This window comes from Buteo buteo, chromosome 13, assembly GCF_964188355.1.
Source record: "Buteo buteo chromosome 13, bButBut1.hap1.1, whole genome shotgun sequence".
Classification (NCBI taxonomy): Eukaryota; Metazoa; Chordata; class Aves; order Accipitriformes; family Accipitridae; genus Buteo; species Buteo buteo.
In genome coordinates, this window is record NC_134183.1 from 39,517,102 (window position 1) to 39,533,442 (window position 16,341).

The window sequence follows — 16,341 nt, forward strand, 5'->3', positions numbered from 1 at the left end:
CTGTTTTAACAGGGAATGCAGCAAGAGGAAGAGGGCGAGCTAGAGGAAGAGGAGGTTTTAGAAATTGTGGTGACTGGCAACCAAATGCACCTCTAGGGATGAATCAGTGTGCATACTGCAGGGAGGATGGACATTGGAAAAAGGATTGCCCTAAACTGAAAACAAGTCAGCAAGAAGCTGCAAAAATGATGTCTCTGGATGAATGAAGGGGACTGGAGGGGAACCCAGCTGCGCCTCTGCTTACAATTAAGCTGGGAAATGGTAAAGTTGAATTTTCAGTAGATACGGGAGCAGTATCTTCTGTTTTGAACACTTATAAAGGGCAATTGGGAAATAAAGCAGCTAACATAGTTGGAGCCACTGGGAAACAGGAAAATAGACCATTCCTTCAACCCCGAGATTTAAAATTTGGAAATAAGGCAATTACACCTGAATTTTTGTATGTGCCAGAATGTCCGACACCCTTGTTGGGTTGAGATCTGTTATCCAAATTAAATGCACGGGGAGTTTCTGAGGGAGGAGACATTCTTTTAAAAATACCAGAATCAAAGCCAGGAGAAATATTGATGATACAGGAGAAGGTCAAAATTCAGGAGATGCCACAGGAAGTTGATGCTGCTGTGATACCTATAGTTTGGAACACAGAGATACCTGGAAAATCTAAGACGGCAGGCACATCCTGTAAAGGTGGAATTGAAGGAAAATGTGAAGCCAGTAAGACTAAAACAATATCCAATTAAGCCTGAGGCTAGATTGGGAATCAAGAAATTAATTGATAAATTTGTGGAATAGGGAATTTTGGAGGAGCGTGAATCTGAATATAATACTCCAATCTTACCGGTGAAAAAACCGTCAGGAGAATATAGACTAGTTCAAGGTTTAAAGGCTATAAATCAGATAATGAAAGACATACATCCTGTGGTGGCCAATCCACATACGCTCTTAACAGCCTTAAGAGAGAGTAATCAGTGGTTTACAGTGCTTGATTTGAAAGATGCTTTCTTTTGTATACCCCTGGAAGAAGAAAGTCGAAAATTGTTTGCTTTCGAGTGGGAAAATCCACAAACAGGATGAAAACCACAATTGACATGGACGAGGTTGCCGCAAGGATTCAAGAATAGTCCAACAATTTTTGGAAGCCAATTAGCAAAAGAACTTGAGATGTGGAAACACGATGGTCCCAAACCTGGACATTTACTCCTACAGTACGTAGAAGACATACCGATAGCGACAGAAGAAAGACCAGCATGTATAAAGGTAACAACTGATCTTTTAAACTTTTGGGGGCTGAGCGGATACAAAGTCTCTAGGACTAAGGCCCAGATAGGAAAACAGACTGTGATATACCTGGGTTTTGAAATCTCACAAGGGCAAAGACAGTTGGGAACAGACCACAAAGAAGCAATTTGCAGTATCCCGGAGCTGAGAAATACCCATGAATTGAGAACCTTTTGGGGAATGGCTGGGTGGTGTCAGCTATGGATAATGAACTATGGTCTGTTAGCTAAACCATTATATGAAGCTCTTAAAGGTCCACCATTTGAATGGGGTCCAGATCAGCGGAGAGCTTTCCAGAATTTAAAATTGGCTCTGATGACAGCACCAGCTTTGGGACTTCCGGATTTGACCAAACACTTCCAGTTATTTGTACACAAGTGTAAGAGACTGTGTCGGTTGTTTGTCTCAACGTTGCTGGAACATCAAACCACCAACTGACACCACTGCCATAGCAACAGAGTGACAGTCGGGACCGCAAGACCAGAGGTTTCCTGTCTTCTTAGGAGCCTGAAGTGGAACTAATTCTAAGAAACTTTAACCTAACCCATGCACATGCGCCCAGACCCGGGGTCTGGAAGAAAGACCACCTAAGAATCCTTGAGACCCCCCAGTGACGGTATTGGGCATGCACACCACCACCGGGTGGTAGGTGTGGTTAAGCAGAACAGCTCTTGGAATATGCTAAGCGATTCTTAGAAGAAAAATGAATATACAACGAGGCAACCCAAGAAAAGAGCAGAAACGACCGACATTGGACGGAACATTCTCCCACCGGACTTGAAGACCAATCGGGCTGTCGGGACACCGCAGATCCGTGGTGGTAGCTATTGCAGCTAACTCTTTCTTTCTTTTCTTTCTCTCTCTCTCTCTTTCCTTTGTGTTTGCAAACCTGTCGTTAGGCAAATAAAGTTACTTGGTGCTTGACCCTGTTTTGAGTCTTAATTCTGTTCCCGAGAATACGAGCAAAACCTCGCCCCGGTCTCTGACCGGCGTGCGACAGCGAGAAACAACATATTGCACTGGGAGTGCTGACCCAGAAGATGGGGAGCTGGAAACGACCGGTTGGATATTTCTGCAAACGACTGGACTTTGTAAGTAAGGGCTGGCCTGCTTGTCTGAGAGCTGTTGCAGCCACTGTGATGATAATACAGGAGGCTCGAAAATTGACTTTGGGAAGAATGATGGTGGTATATGTGCCACATATGGTGATATCAGTGTTGGAGCAAAAGGGGGGCCATTGGCTATCCCCGAGCAGAATGATGAAGTACCAGGTAATTTTAATGGAACAAGATGATGTGATTTTGAAAACCACTAACTTAATTAATCCTGCAGTTTTTCTGAGTTGTGTACAGGAAGGAGGACAACTGGAACATGATTGCCTGACTACCATTGAATACGTATACTCCAGTCGAGAGGATTTGAAAGATGTACCTATAGACAATCTGGGCTGGGAATTGTACCCAGCTGGCAGCGGCTTCATCAAAAATGGAATCCGTTACGCAGGATATGCGTAACAGTATTACTCTTTTAGTAATACTGTTTTAGTAACAGATATCAGTAACAACTGAAAAATCAGTTTCCCTTTCATGGCAGTTACTGGAAACCCCTTCCAGGCAGAAGGGCTGGAAAGAGGAGGGAAAGTCTGTCCCAGCACAGCTTTCACTGTAAATCCCAGAGGGAGCCTTCACTCCTAATCCTGGTATCGACTTCAAGCCCATCTCCAGACCTCACCCCATAACCCTAGGATCTGCTCACCAGTGCAGGCCCCCTCACTACATTCTCCTGGTGGCCCACTTGTGGAGTGCAAGGTACAGCTGGAGCTGAACTTGGCTAGGGACATGAAAAATAACAAGAAGGGTTTCTTCAGGTACATAAGACAACAAAGGAAGATGAAAGAAACTGTACACCTCCCATGATGAGCAGAATGGGAGACCTGGCTACAACCGACATGGAGAAGGCTGAGGTACTCAACAACTTTTTTGCCTCGGTCTTCACCAGCAAGTGTTCTAGCCATGCCACCCAATTCACAGATCCAAAGGCAGGGACTGGGAGAATGAAGTACCACCCATCGTACGAGAAGATCAGGTTTGAGACCACCTAAGGATGTGCACAAGTCCACAGGACCCGGTGAGATGCATCCGAGGGTCCTGAAGCAACTAGCAGATGAAGTTGCTAAGCCACTCTCCATCAAATTTGAAAAGTCGCGGCAGACTGGTGAAGTCCCCAGTGACTGGAAAAGGGGAAACATTTTTAAAAGGGGAAAAAAGGAAGACCTGTGGATTGGCAGGCGAGTCAGTCTCACCCCTGTGCCCAGCAAGACCATGGAGCAGCTCCTCCTGGAAACTACGCTAAGGCACATGGAAAAGAGAGAGGTGATTGACGGCAGCCAACATGGCTTCACTAAGGGTAAATCGTGCCTGACAAACTTAGTGTCCCTCTACGATGAGGTTACAACATTGGTAGATAAGGGAAGAGCGACTGACGTCATCTCCTTGTGCAAAGCGTTTGGTACTGTCCTGCACAACATCCTTGTCTCTAAAATGGAGAGACATGGATTTGGCAGGTGGACCACTTGGTGGATAAGGATTGGCTGGATGGTCGCACTCAAAGAGCTGCGGTCAACAGATGGATTGTTGACTCCACTGGTGGAGACCAGTGACGAGTGGTGTCCCTCACAGGTCTGTACTGGGACCAGTATTATTTAACATCTGTGCCCAGGACATGGACAGTCGGATTGAGCACACGCTCAGCAAGTTTGTGGATGACACCAAGCTGGGTGATGTGGTCGATACTCTAGAGAGAAGGAATGACATTCAGAGGGACCTTGACAGGCTAGAGACATGGGCCCATGCAAACCTCAAGAAGTTCAAAAGGGCCAAGTGCAAGGTCCTGCAGCTGGGCTGGGGCAATCCCAAACATGGATACAGGCTGGGCAATGAGTGGATTGAGGGCAGCCCTGTGGAGAAGGACTTGGGCCTATTGGTGGATGAATATGAGCCAGCAATGCACACTTGCAGCCCAGAAAAGCATTTGTATCCTGGGCTGCATCAAAAGCAATGTGGCTAGCAGGTCGAGGGAGGTGATTTTCCCCCCCTACTCCACAGTACCTGGAGCACTGTGTTCAGCTCTACGGCCCAAAGCATTAGAAAGACATGGACCTGCTCGAGAGGTTCCAGAGGAAGGCCACAAAGGTGATCGGGGGGCTGGAGCACGTCTCCTATGAGGAGAGTCTGAGAGCATTGGGGTTGATTAGCCTAGAGAAGAGAAGGCTCCTGAGAGACCTTCAGGAAAGGTGGGAGGGACTCTTGGTCAGGGAGTGCAGTGATAGGATGAGGTGTGATGGTTTAAAGTGGAAGAGGGTAGATTTAGATTAGGTATTAGGAAGAAATTATTTCCTGTGAGGCTGGTGAGACACTGGAACAGGTCATCCAGAGAAGTTGTGGATGCCCCATCCCTGAAGTGTTCAAGGCCAGGTTGGAGTGCCTGATCTAGTGGAACATAATCTAGTGCAAGGTATCCCTGCCCATGGCAGGTGGAGTTCCAACAACATGATCTTTAAGTTCCATTCCACATAAAACGACTCTATGATTCATTCTATGACTCTAGGTGGTATGAAGTGGGAGCAAAACATTTCAGGTGAAAGAGGCAAGGGCTTAATCACCAGAGAGGCCTCAGCAAGCTGCAACTACTAGGTGTTGAGATGCTTCATGAGCAAGGAATGTTTGTGGCCCCCCCAGGGCTCTGGGACACAGCATAAAAGCCTGCGCTGCTCCAGGCTCTGCATCCTCCTCTCTTGCCTCCCTTTCCTCGAGGAGCAAGGTAAGCCTGAGTCCGCTCCATCTCTCTCTCTGAGCTGAACTGCTGTCTTGGTGGCTACTGAGGCTGATACTTGGGCTGCCTCAGCTTTGCCCTGCCATACAACTGTTGAAGGGCTGCAATCTCTTTGCCTTTTGGGGGAGGTGGCTGGGGAGAGCTGGGAAGAGGAGGGCTCTTTCAAGCAGAAGGGGATCCATGGGGCTCAGCTGCAGGGGGGTCTGCCCACCAGAATGTGCACCTGCAGGAGGCCGTCTCTAACCAAGTGGCCAAGGGCGTCCAGTGCCATCTTCAAAGCAACAATGGAGATGGGGTATGATCAGTCTTTCCACAGGCGCTTTAAAGCCACTGCGCTGGGGCCTATTCCAAAAGTGGGTCAGCCTTCCTGTGCCGTGCAACTCGGAGGGCACAATGAGGGCCATGGCAAATGTCGGCACACTGGGTGTTTTGAAAACAAAGAGTCTCCACGGAGAGAGCTGAGGAAAAGACAGACAGACTGATATTGAGGTTCATGCTCCCTGCCTGCTCTGTGTTTCAGCTTTGCCTCCCTCGCCGAGAGATGTCTTGCTTCAGACCCTGTCTCCCAACGCCCTGCGGCGCCTCCGGCCCAACCCCACTTGCAAGCAGCTGCAGTGAGCCCTGTGTCGCCCGCTGCGCTGACTCGACGGTGGCCATCCAGGCCTCCCCGGTGGTGGTGACCCTGCCGGGCCCCATCCTCACCTCTTTCCCTCAGAGCACAGCCGTGGGATCCTCGCTGTCAGCTGCTGTTGGGAGCTCCCTCAGCGCCGGGGGGGTTCCCATCTCTTCTGGGGGCTCCCTCGGTCTGGGGGGGTCAGGGCTGTGTCTGCCTCCCACCCGCTGCGGTCTGAACTGCTGAAGCCAGCAGATCATCCCCTTTGGAGCACCAAGGAAGACAGGGATCCTGCAGCAGCAGGAGCGTAGCCACGGCTTGCAGGTGGGCTGAGTGTCCTCATCCCACCGCGCAGAAGGGACCTGTGCCTGCTGCTCCTCGCTGCACTGCAGGCCTCGCCGTGTCTCCTCTGGCTCTGCTTTGCTCTGAGCTCCTCGGGAAAGGGCTCATTCTCTTCTGCTTTGCTGAACCTCCTGCTGACGGAGGGAGCGTGCCGGAGTTAGGGCCTGCTCTTGGTGGGCTGGCATTGCCACCGGCTGGGTCAAAATGGGGAAAGGCAAGCGCTTTGCCTGGAGCTTGTCCTTGGGCTATGGGCCATTCTCTGTGCCTCCCTGAACCCAGCAGCTGTGTTTCTCGGTCTCTGTTCCGTGCCACTGCAATTCGTCCTTCTCATTAAAGACTTTGTGCAGCACAGCTGGAGTCTCGTGGTGGTTTGTTCTCCTCCTCCCTCCGTTGGCTACACGCTCTGCAAGGAGGAGCACTGGCTTCTGTCCCGATCTTACCAGCAGTTGTGGGTGGAGCTCCCTGAACTTACAGCAGAGCACCAAAAAGCCTCAGAGTCTTTGAGCATGAGTCTGTCACCTGGTGATCACGGCCCTGTGGGGCCAGTTGCCAAATTGTTCATTTTGAAAGTTAATAGAGACCTTTTGAATTAACTTTTCAGTCCTCTCAATTGTTGTTCACAAAATCATATGAAAAGCAGTCATGGCACTTCTCTCTTTCATTGGTGTTGTGGAAAGAAACTCCAGGGGATAGGTATGGAGTGGAAAGGAGAAAAGCCTTTCTTTTCATGGCTGGACGTAGGCTGTGTGACTGCAAGATGGGGTTAGGCTGGGCATTTCACTAGGGAACTGAGCATGCACAATCATGATCCTGCTCTTCGTAACTCCACCTACTTGTAGAACTGCTATTGGCAGAGCGGGAGTCTGCAAATACTGTGCTAACACACACCCCACATACAACCCCACTGTCCAGACTGGGTTTTGACTGTCAGCACAGCAAAACCATGCTTTTTGCTCTAAGCAAGCCCTGGAATCAGAGACTTGAGAAGCTTTGTCCCCTTTAGGTAGAGAGTCTAGCTGTGAGGGGCTCCTTGTGGTTCCCTTGGCCCACAGGCTGTAAGCTGCAAGCTGCAAGAGAAATGAGAGTGTCTCAGTTCTTACTTACCAGGAATATCGTTACATCCAGTTCCAGTAAACTTCAGGATGCCTCTGCAATGCCGGAGCCTGGACAGGTTAGGTCAGCCTCTCCAGGGTGACTTCAGATCTGACAGACAGGCCTCTGAGCCACTACATAAGGAGCAGGCCTCCTGCCACCACACAGCCCAACTGCATTGCTGGCCTCATGAAGCACAGCCTGTCCCTTGACCACCACCAAGGCATTTGTCATGGTTTAACCCCAGCCAGCAACTTAGCACCACGCAGCCGCTCACTCACTCACTCCCCCCCACCCAATGGGATGGGGGAGCGAATTGGGAAAAGAAGTAAAACTCGTGGGTTGAGAGAAGAACGGTTTAATAGAACAGGAAAGAAGAAACTAATAATGATAATGATAACACTAATAAAATGAAAACAGCAATAATAAAAGGATTGGAATGTACAAATGATGCGCAGTGCAATTGCTCACCACCCGCCGACCGACACCCAGCTAGTCCCTGAGCGGCCATTCCCTGCCCCCACCCCCCAGTTCCTATACTAGATGGGACGCCACATGGTATGGAATACCCCGTTGGCCAGTTTGGGCCAGCTGCCCTGGCAGTGTCCTGGGCCAGCTTCTTGTGCCCCTCCAGCTTTCTCGCTGGCTGGGCTTGAGAAGCTGAAAAATCCTTGGCTTTGGTCTAAACACTACTTAGCAACAACTGAAAACATCAGCGTTATCAACATTCTTTGCATACTGAACTCAGAACATAGCACCGTACCAGCTACTAGGAAGAGAGTTAACTCTATCCCAGCTGAAACCAGGACAGTATCCACCCCTTATTCTATACCATTGATGTCATGCTCAGTTCCCATACCTTTGGTTACATCCTTGTCAATCATCATCACCTTTTCCATCCCTTTGAGACATACGAACAATGATATGTATATGTATATATGTATACACACACAGAGATGGCATTCCTGTAGTTTATGGGTCATGTTCATAAAGTGTTCATTGAGTTAATTTAGTTCCTGACTCAGGGTGCCATCTGTCCTACCAGTCTTTCTGGGCAGGAGGGATGGTGCAAAGTCCTCTCAGTCGGTAGAGCAGAATTGGGCTTCAGCCCGGTGCAATGAGCAGGTGACATTGGACGCAGCAGGAGGATGGTGTGCACCGTTGGGTTGTTGCATGCTGGAGTCAATTCTGGTTCCATCACTGCTGTGCTTCGCTCAGTTTTATCATAGTTCATTCTTGCTTCATCTAAGTGATTCTTACTATAGTACTATGGATATAGCATATAACAATTATAGTAATGATAACATACAGTAGCAGGGTTATATAGCAACTAATATCATACAGTTTACTTCTGGCTATTCTCACCTAAAATCAAATCCCCTTGAGGCACACCTTGGACTTCTCCATCTTTTCGCATCACCCACCAAGTGCACCCAGGCCATTGAGCAAAAGCAATCCCACGAATGGGTTTACCTTTTCCTGAGGCAGGAGTAACCCAGACTGTCTTCCCTAACATATTTTTTTATGTGCACTACAGGGACTTTATCCCCTTCCACAGTATGTAAAAATTCTGACTGGGCAGGGCCACCCCGACTGGCAGATCCTCTGGTGTTGACTAACCAGGTGGCTTTTGCTAAATGTGTATCCCAATGTTTGAAAGTTCCCCCTGCCCCATTGCTTTCAATGTAGTCTTTAAAGTCCATTGTATCGCTCAATTTTCCCAGAGGCTGGTGCATGATAGGGGATATGATACACCCACTCAATGCCATGCTCTTTGGCCCAGGTGTCTATGAGGTTGTTTTGGAAATGAGTCCCGTTGTCTGACTCAGTTCTTTCTGGGGTGCCATGTCGCCACAAGACCTGCTTTTCAAGGCCCAGGATAGTGTTCTGGGCGGTGGCATGGGGTACAGAATATGTTTCCAGCCATCTGGTGGTTGCTTCCACCATTGTAAGCACATAGTACTTGCCTTGGTGAGTTTGTGGGAGTGTGATATAGTCAATCTGCCAGGCTTCCCCATATTTATATTTCAGCCATCGCCCCTCCAAACCACAGGGGCTTTAACCGCTTGGCTTGCTTAATTGCAGCACATGTTTCACATTCATGGATAACCTGTGTGATAGTGTCCATGGTCAAGTCCACCCCTTGATCACGAGCCCATCTATATGTTGCATCTCTTCCCTGATGGCCTGAAGTATCATGGGCCCACTGAGCCATAAATAGCTCACCCTTATGTTGCCAGTCCAGGTCCACCTGAGACACTTCAATCTTATTGGCCTGATCTGCCTGTTGGTTGTTTTGATGTTCTTCAGTGGCCCAACCCTTGGGTACGTGAGCATCTACATGACGTACTTTTACAACCAGATTCTCTAGCCAGGACGCAATATCTTGCCACAGTGCGGCAGCCCAAATGGGTTTACCTCTGCTCTGCCAGTTGCTCTGCTTCCATTGCTGTAACCACCCCCACAGGGCATTTGCCACCATCCATGAGTCAGTATAGAGATAGAGCACTGGCCACTTTTCTCTTTCAGCAATGTCTAATGCTTGCTGGATGGCTTTCACCTCTGCAAACTGACTCGATTCACCTTCTCCTTCAGCAGTTTCTGCAACTTGTCGTGTAGGACTCCATACAGCAGCCTTCCACCTCCGATGCTTTCCCACAATGTGACAGGATCCATCAGTGAACAGGGCATATTGCCTCTCATTTTCTGGCAGTTTATTATACAGCGGGGCTTCTTCAGCACGTGTCACCTCCTCCTCTGGCGACATTCCAAAATCTTTGCCTTCTGGCCCGTCCATGATCACTTCTAAAATTCCTGGGTGACTGGGGTTTCCTATGCGAGCCTGTTGTGTGATCAGTGCAATCCACTTACTCCATGTGGCATCAGTCACGTGATGTGTAGAGGAGACCCTCCCTTTGAACATCCAGCCCAGCACTGGCAGTCGGGGTGCTAAGAGGAGCTGTGTTTCAGCACCAACCGCTTCTGAGGCAGCTTGAACTCCTTCATACGCTGTCAATATCTCTTTTTCAGTTGGAGTATAGCGAGCCTCAGATCCTCGATATCCTCGACTTCAAAACCCCAGGGGTCGGCCTCAGGTGTTCCCAGGTGCTTTCTGCCAGAGGCTCCAGGTAGGGCCGTTCTCCCCGGCTGCAGTGTAGAGCACATTTTTAACATCTTGTCCTGCCCAGACTGGTCCAAGGGCTACTGCATGAACAATCTCCCGCTTAATTTGTTCAAAGGCTTGTTGTTGCTCAGGGCCCCATTCAAAATCATTCTTCTTCCGGGTCACTTGATAGAGAGGGCTTACAATCAGACTGTAATTTGGCATATGCATTCTCCAAAAACCCACGACGCCTAAGAAAGCCTGTGTTTCCTTTTTACTAGTCGGTGGAGACAGAGCTGCTATTTTGTTACTTACGTCCATTGGGATCTGACGTCATCCATCTTGCCATTTTATTCCTAAAAACTGGATCTCCTGTGCAGGTCCCTTGACCTTACTTTCTTTTATGGCAAAACCGGCTTTCAGAAGGATTTGGATTATTTTCTTCCCTTTCTCAAAGACTTCTTCTGCCGTGTTGCCCCATACAATGATGTCATCAATGTATTGCAGGTGTTCCGGAGCTTCACCTTTTTCCAGTGCAGTCTGGATTAGTCCATGGCAAATGGTGGGGCTGTGTTTCCACCCCTGGGGCAATCGATTCCAAGTGTACTGGACACCCCTCCAAGTAAAGGCAAATTGTGGACGACACTCTGCCGCCAGAGGGATTGAGAAAAATGCATTAGCAATGTCAATTGTGGCATACCACTTGGCTGCCTTTGACTCTAGTTTGTATTGAAGTTCTAGCATATCTGGAACGGCAGCACTCAGCGGTGGCTAACTTCATTCAGGCCGCGATAGTCAACTGTTAGTCTCCACTCCCCATTAGACTTTCTCACTGGCCATATGGGACTACTACAGGGTGAGCGAGTCTTGCTGATCACTCCTTGGCTCTCCAGTTGGCGAATCGACTTGTGGATGGGAATCAGAGAGTCTCGGCTGGTGTGATATTGCTGCCGCTGCACCGTCATGGTAGCAGTTGGCACTTGTTCTTCAACCTTCAGCAACCCCACAATCGAAGGGTCTTGAGAGAGACCAGGCAGGGTAGACAGCTGTTCAGTGCCCTCCATCTCCAAGGCAGCTATACCAAAAGCCCATTGACACCCCTCCAGGTCCTTAAAATACCCTCTCCTGAGATAGTCTATGCCAAGGATACACAGAGCCTCTGGACCAGTCACGATGGGGTGTTTCTGCCGTTCATTTCCAGTTAGGCTTACTTCAGCTTCCAATACAGTTAACTCTTGGGATCCCCCGTCACACCAGAAATACAAATGGGTTCTGCCCCTTTATAACTTGATGGCATTAGAGTGCACTGTGCGCCAGTGTCTACTAGAGCCTTATACTCCTGTGGGTCTGACGTGCCAGGCCATCGAATCCACACAGTCCAATAGACCCAGTTATCCCTTTCCTCCACCTGGCTGGAGGCAGGGCCCCTCTAATTCTGGTCAGAGTATCCAGTATTCACTTCTCGTAAAATTGGCTCAGAATTCCCTTCAAGAGGATCAGAAATCAGATCAGCCCTTCTACTCTGTTTGGAAACTGGACTGGCATTTTTCCTGGTAGAATCCCCTTTTGTGGTGGTTTTTCCTCGCAGTTCACGTACCCGTGCATTTAGGACCGAGGTAGGTTTTCCATCCCATTTCCTCATGCCCTCTCCATGATCACATAGGTAAAACCACAGGGCACCTTGCGGTGTGTACCTTCTATATTCTGTCTCTTGGGCAGAGGAGCCCTCACTCCTAATAGCTGAGACATTGGTCCTTACAGGTGGGCAATAGGACATATCCTCCTTGAATTGCTGGAAAACCTCGGACAGCTCCACAGCCGAAATGCAGGCTTGTAGGGAGGAGGAGAGATTTTCTTCGTATTGACGGAGTTGGCAAGCCACTTCATCCACTGTCGGTGCCTCTGCGTCTTTCCAGGTCATTATTGCCAGTGAGTTGGCATAGGACGATGGCGCGCTCTGTACAAACTTCCGCCACATGGGTCGTGTGCATTGGACTTCGCCTGGATCTTTGAGTAATTGTGGGTTGTCCGGGTCATGATGAATCGTCTCTAGCACAGCTAATTCCCTCAGATATAGGATACCTTTCTCCATGGTGGTCCACTTGCTTGATTGACATATAACATCTTCCTTAAAGGGGTACCTTTCCTTCACACTTGACAGGAGTCGCCTCCAGAGGCTGATGGCTTGTGTCCCTTTTCCAATTGCCTTGTCAATGCCACCTTCCCTGGCAAGCGATCCCAACTGCTTGGCTTCCCTACCTTCTAATTCCAAGCTATTAGCCCCATTGTCCCAGCATCGGAGGAGCCAGGTGATAATATGCTCACCTATACGGTGACCGAAATCTTTTCGCAAATCCCGCAGCTCACTCAAGGATAGGGACCGGGTTATTACCTCTGGTTCTGCCTCTTCCTCCGGTTCCCGTGATGACCCTGGTTCACCTTCATCCTTCGCTAAGCAAGCTGACTTTTTTGTATATTTCTTTTTCTGTACGGGGGCAACTGATACTGGTGCAGGTTGGTCCGCTGGTTCAGTTGCAGTATCGCTCGCCGGGTTTTGGATAACCGCAGTGTCTGTTGCCGAGGTTTGGGTAGCAGCAGTGCTCATCGCTGGGGCTGGAGGGACTGCAGTGCCCATTGCTGAGGTTTGGGTAGCTGCCGTGCTCGTTGCCGGGGCTGGAGGGGTCGCGGTGCCTGTCGCCAAGGTCTGGGTGGCCTCAATGCTTGTCACCGGGGCTGGAGGGGCCACAGCACCCGTTGCCGAGGTTTGGGTGACCGCAGAGCTCATTGTTTCGTTGTTAGGTCCAGAGACCTTCTCCTCCCCTTGAGGGTACTGAGTGGTGTTGAACAGGGCTCGATAAGCACGGGCCAGGCCCGAGCACATTGCAGTGATTTGTATCTCTCTGGAGCTGCCAGGGTGACAGCATACCTTTTCCAAAGATTTTACTAGTTCTTCCGGATTCTGCACTTGTTCAGGGGTGAATTTCCAAAACACTGGATGTGCCCACTTCTCTAGGTACTTGCCCATACTACCCCACACACCCTGCCACTCATAATTATCCAGCCTCGGGGCAGATCTCTGGGTGATCTTCTTAAATAGTTGTTTAACCTTAAACAAGAGCTGAACCACATTCAGGAGCATGCTAATTCCTAGCAGAAGAGCTAGGACCATGCTGGTCTCAACATCCCAAGGGTATTCAAATTTTTCAAACTTCTCAAACACCATTGTAACTGGACTGAAGGAGAAAGGAGAGGGGAAGAGAGGTATCCCACCCATAGACTGGTTTCCCAAGGAGGAAAGGTAAATGGTGTAATTATTAATAGTTTCCCACAGATGGCTCCCGGAGTATAAAGGTGACAATGCTGAGCGCAAACACCAGATTAATCCCACAACCGATGACTTCATCATACCATAAACCAGTGTTATACAATACATCAAAGCGAAAACCTTAATCCGCCTCCCACAGATGATAAGCAGCAGAAGAGGGACTACAGACAGCAAAGGAGGTGATACATAACAGAACTTCAAAAACCAGAGCAACAACTCTAAGAACACATAAATCGACATAATGACCAGTGACTATTAGACCAATATAATGAATGCTTATAACAAATTTGTTTTAACGAGCTCTGGTCAGGTTTGTCGTTATCTCAACCCTTCGGGCCCCACGTTGGGCGCCAAAAAAGGACTGTCGTGGTTTAACCCCAGCCAGCAACTTAGCACCATGTAGCCGCTCACTCACTCACTCCCCCCCACCCAGTGGGATGGGAGAGAGAATTGGGAAAAGAAGTAAAACTCGTGGGTTGAGAGAAGAACAGTTTAATAGAACAGGAAAGAAGAAACTAATAATGATAATGATAACACTAATAAAATGAAAACAGCAATAATAAAAGGATTGGAATGTACAAATGATGCGCAGTGCAATTGCTCACCACCCGCCGACCGACACCCAGCTAGTCCCTGAGCGGCCATTCCCTGCCCCCACCCCCCAGTTCCTATACTAGATGGGACGTCACATGGTATGGAATACCCCGTTGGCCAGTTTGGGCCAGCTGCCCTGGCAGTGTCCTGGGCCAGCTTCTTGTGCCCCTCCAGCTTTCTCGCTGGCTGGGCTTGAGAAGCTGAAAAATCCTTGGCTTTGGTCTAAACACTACTTAGCAACAACTGAAAACATCAGCGTTATCAACATTCTTTGCATACTGAACTCAGAACATAGCACCGTACCAGCTACTAGGAAGAGAGTTAACTCTATCCCAGCTGAAACCAGGACAGCATTATTGATCTTCATCTGTACCCTGCCATGGCAGCATGCTTTTCTTGCCAGGTGCAACCAGCAGCAGCAGCAGCATCAGCAGCAGCAGCAGCAGGAGGAACAGCAGCAGGTGCAGTTCTGTGCCAGGCCAAAAAAAGCCTCCCTCCTGGCTCCTGTACCACCTCACTACAGTGAGGAGCCCAGCCTGGAGCCCTCCCAACAGGCAGAAAGCACTGGCCTCAGTCGGTCTCAAGGCCGCAAGGAGGCAAAGGGACTGGCTTGAAACCCCAGGGGAAAGCTGGGCATTTTCTGAGCAGAAGAGCCTGCCTGCAGAAAATGTAAGGCACCCACCCTGGAGCCAGCCTGAAGAGACGTCTCTCTGCCTTGGCCAGGAATCAAAGCTGGGTCAACGGCTTGGAAAGCAGCTGTGCTCACTAATATTCCAGCAATGTACCTGTGGGCAGTGCTGCCTCCTGCTCCTCCAGATCAGAGCCTGGCCAGCCTCCTGCTCCTCCACTCCACAGACTGGCTGGCCTCCTCCCTCCAGCCCCCCGCACACACACTTCCTCAAGCCACTCCTCATGCTCAGCCTCTCGACTGCAACCACCTCCCACCCTTGTTCTGCATGCAGTCAGACACTGCCAGGTGCACCCCCTCCACACTGCCTCCTTAACGCCATTTTCCTGCTCCAGAGCCAAGACAGAAGGGGAGCCACTTTCATCTGGTGGTGTAAATTACCGCTTTTGTGGATCGTTTGATATTTTGGTCCTTGCTCAGGAACTGGACAATGCTTGCAGTGGTGGAAAAAAGCTCTGCACATACCTATTCCACCAAATCAAGCTCTCCCCAGTCTCCCTCTAAGTCACCCACACCCCCCGTTTATTCTCCCTTTGCCCGCCCACGCTTTAGCTCAGCCAGTCTCTACCTCGCCTTTTCCATGGATCTCTCCCACTCTCGCAAACCATTGCCCCTAGACGCCAACAACCTGCACGGCGGTCATGGTCTTTGTTGAAGGGCTGACGCCGCCCTACGTCCCCAAGAGGCTGGAAGTGCTGCCGGCAGATCACCACCTGCCCTGCAGCAGTGTCCCCACCGTAGTGCTCACAGCAGGCTTGGAGGCCCCCTCAGATAAATCTGAGAAGCAAAGTGGGGTCTAATATCTCACCTCACACTGGTTGTCTCCACACAGCTGCCTTCTCTTCTTCCCTGGAAGCAGCAGAGACACCAGCTGGAGGGTGAAACCATCCCCCCTCCCGTGGCAGGATATCCCAGGTGCCCGGCTGAGGACAAGGCGCTGGGAGCTTCAGCTGCAGCCCCTGGGGTTACGCCTCTCAAGGCCTCTGCAAGGCTGGCAGCAGGTGCCCGTCATGCTCAGTGCAGGTCCCAACTGCAAATGTTCGAGTGGAGCCTAGCCCTGAAACTCCCAGGGAGCCAGGTGTCATTGCACAGGGCACGTGATCAGCAGGGCAGAGAGGGCTGGAGCAGGTAGTTGTGGCCGAGTGGTGAAGGCGATGGACTAGAAATCCATTGGGGTTTCCCCGCGCAGGTTCGAATCCTGCCAACTACGGGGCGCAGTCCCCTTTTGGGCTCCCTGCAATTGACCACGCTGCAGCCAGCAGTGGGACTCAGCTGCACACTGTGCCTGGTGCCCAGGGAGACAGTGAAAGCCCCTTGCCTACAGCACTTGTCCTTGCTCCCTCCCCCACCCCCCCACCCCCCCCCAAATTCCTGGATGAAAGGGAAATCCTGCTCCCGTTGACAAGGTAGGCATGTTGGGGAAGAGAATGGACCAGTGCCGAGTACCAGCCATGACAAGAGGGCCAACGTTGTTG

At 50.1% G+C, this 16,341-nt stretch overlaps 1 non-coding gene across 1 annotated transcript; it reads left to right on the top strand.

Annotated features, from left to right (window-relative positions):
• Window positions 1–15,994: 15,994 nt before the first annotated feature.
• Window positions 15,995–16,076, top strand: TRNAS-AGA (transfer RNA serine (anticodon AGA)). Its single transcript has one exon. It is a non-coding gene; the product is annotated as a tRNA-Ser (tRNA).
• The last annotated feature ends 265 nt before the right edge of the window (window positions 16,077–16,341 follow it).